This window comes from Galeopterus variegatus, unplaced genomic scaffold (genome assembly GCF_000696425.1).
Source record: "Galeopterus variegatus unplaced genomic scaffold, G_variegatus-3.0.2 Scaffold1912, whole genome shotgun sequence".
Lineage (NCBI taxonomy): Eukaryota > Metazoa > Chordata > Mammalia > Dermoptera > Cynocephalidae > Galeopterus > Galeopterus variegatus.
Window position 1 is genome coordinate 19,498 of NW_007728023.1, and position 2,303 is coordinate 21,800.

The window sequence follows — 2,303 nt, forward strand, 5'->3', positions numbered from 1 at the left end:
ATGGTAGCAGCAGAAAATTTTTTGATTCTTAATTTTAGACAAAATTGTTTTCTTAAAGTACGAGAAATAAATGCATCTTGTAATTTAAAAAAACAAACAAACAAAAAAAACACTTGATCTTCACATTGGTTGGGTCATCCTTGAAGCCATCCATAGTCAGGAAAATGTCACAGGCTGATTGGCTTAGGGCTGGTTCTTGAATCAGTTTCTCTGGAATGAGAGATTATCCTGTTTTATCTGAGTGCATCAGAACCCACTCTGGGAGTTCGGTGAGGTCAAACCCACCAGACTTCATGGCTGCCATAAGACGAGATGGGAGAAGAATGATGGTTGGGGAAATAGCCACCAAGTCCACAAAATCACTGTTGTCCCCAAAGATGCTACTCCTCTCCCATTCCCCATTTCTCTGCATTTTATCCAGAGTTATCTTTCTAAATCTTGCATAATCACCTTGCTTAACATCTCACGATGGTCCTATGCTGCTCAAAAAAGTCCAAATCCTTCACTATGACTTACTAAGTCCTCCAAGAATTGTCAGGCTTCAAACTTTTCTTCCACGTCCATCTAGGCTCATCCTTTACCCCTGACCTTCCCCATTTCCCACCATGCCTTCTGCTTTCCAGGCATACTGATCTTTTTTCTTTCCTTTTTTTTTTTTTTTTGCCTGGAACAGTCTTCTACCACATCTTTACCTAAGCTAGTTTCTCCTTACCTCTTAGTTCTCAGGTTAAGTGCCCCTTCTCCTGGGAAGATGATACTGACCCTTCTCCACTCCAAGGCTGGATTAAGGGTCTTTGTGCTCACATATGCCACTTCCCTGCCCTTGTACTTGTTGGCTCTGTGATGACAGAAGTGAGTTTATCTTGTTTAATACTGTTATCTCTGGGTCTTCCACTATTCATTGACACATAGAGCATGTCCAATAAATATTTGTTGAATAAGTGAATAAAATAACAAACAGAGGGCCGGCCCCGTGGCTCACTCGGGAGAGTGCTGCGCTGGCAGCGCTGAGGCCGCGGGTTCGGATCCTATATAGGGACGGCTGGTGTGCTCACTGGCTGACCGTGGTGCGGATGACACCGAGCCGAGGGTTGCGATCCCCTTACCGGTCAAAAAAATAATAATAATAAATAACAAAGGGAAAATAATAATTTATAAACTTATGTAAAATATCATTGGGAAGTGGAATCAATGATAATTTTTTGTAACTTTCCATAGTGTTCCAAATTTTATTCAACAAGCTTTTTTTACTTATATAACTAACACGATGCAGAAGAAGGCACGTTCTTCTTAATATTTATTGGAAGTTTGATTCCCAGTAACCTCCCCCATTGCTCCTGGCTCTGACCCTGGGTGTCTGTGCCTTTTGGTCTTTCTTAGATTATGTCTTCACATTTTCTAATTCTCTATTTAGCTGTATTTATTCTACTGCTAACTGTGTCTTTTGAATTTTTTTATAATTTTTATTTCTAGGAGTTCTATTTGCTTTTTTTTCTAAAGCTGCTTTCCTTCAACTCATATTTTCAAGCTTCTCTGTTATTTTTTGAAGCATATTAAACATTTATTATCTTCATTTTCTGATATTTCCAATAACTGAATTTCTTTAGGACTGATTCTTTAGTCACTTTTCTTTTACTTGCTAGCCTTTGCTCATGGTGCCTTTTTTCCTTCTATATTTTATTCATTTTTAACTTTAATTTCCTTGGAAATTTTGGGCATTCTTTCAGAATTGGGGTGGAGGAGTTTTCTCTAGAGATTTGAGTTTATCTGACCCTGGGCAAGACCACTTTTGAAAAAAATTATGTATTTATTATTATTATTATTATTATTTTTAATTCTAAGATGTTGTTGCAGAGCAGTTGTGAGGAGGGGGAGAGGGGAAAGGGAAGTTCTGTATTCCTGACCAGTCTCCACTGAGTGGTCCTGTGCTGATTGGAGGGCAGATCAACTGTCCTTGCTGTGCCCCAGTGTTCCCCAGTGGGCCTGTCTCCCCCACGCCCTGCACTCCAAACACTTCCCATGGGACGGGCCATGTGTTTGTTCCTTTTGATGACTCACAGGCCTCTGAGTGGCTCTTTTTTTCATTTATCTGTGTCCCCTTGCTCCTAGGTGGGTCCATGGGAACACTGTCAGTGGTCTTGCTCTTGTCCTCTGCAGCCTCCAAGCAACTTCCTACAAAGGGCACACCAATGGCTTTTGCCAGCTCTTGCTCTATGTGCTCACTAGGCCAGCCTTGAAGTGGTCATGGCTCAGAACAGTTGGAGCAGTCCTTTCTTTCTCTCATCATGGCTTCTCCCACCTTC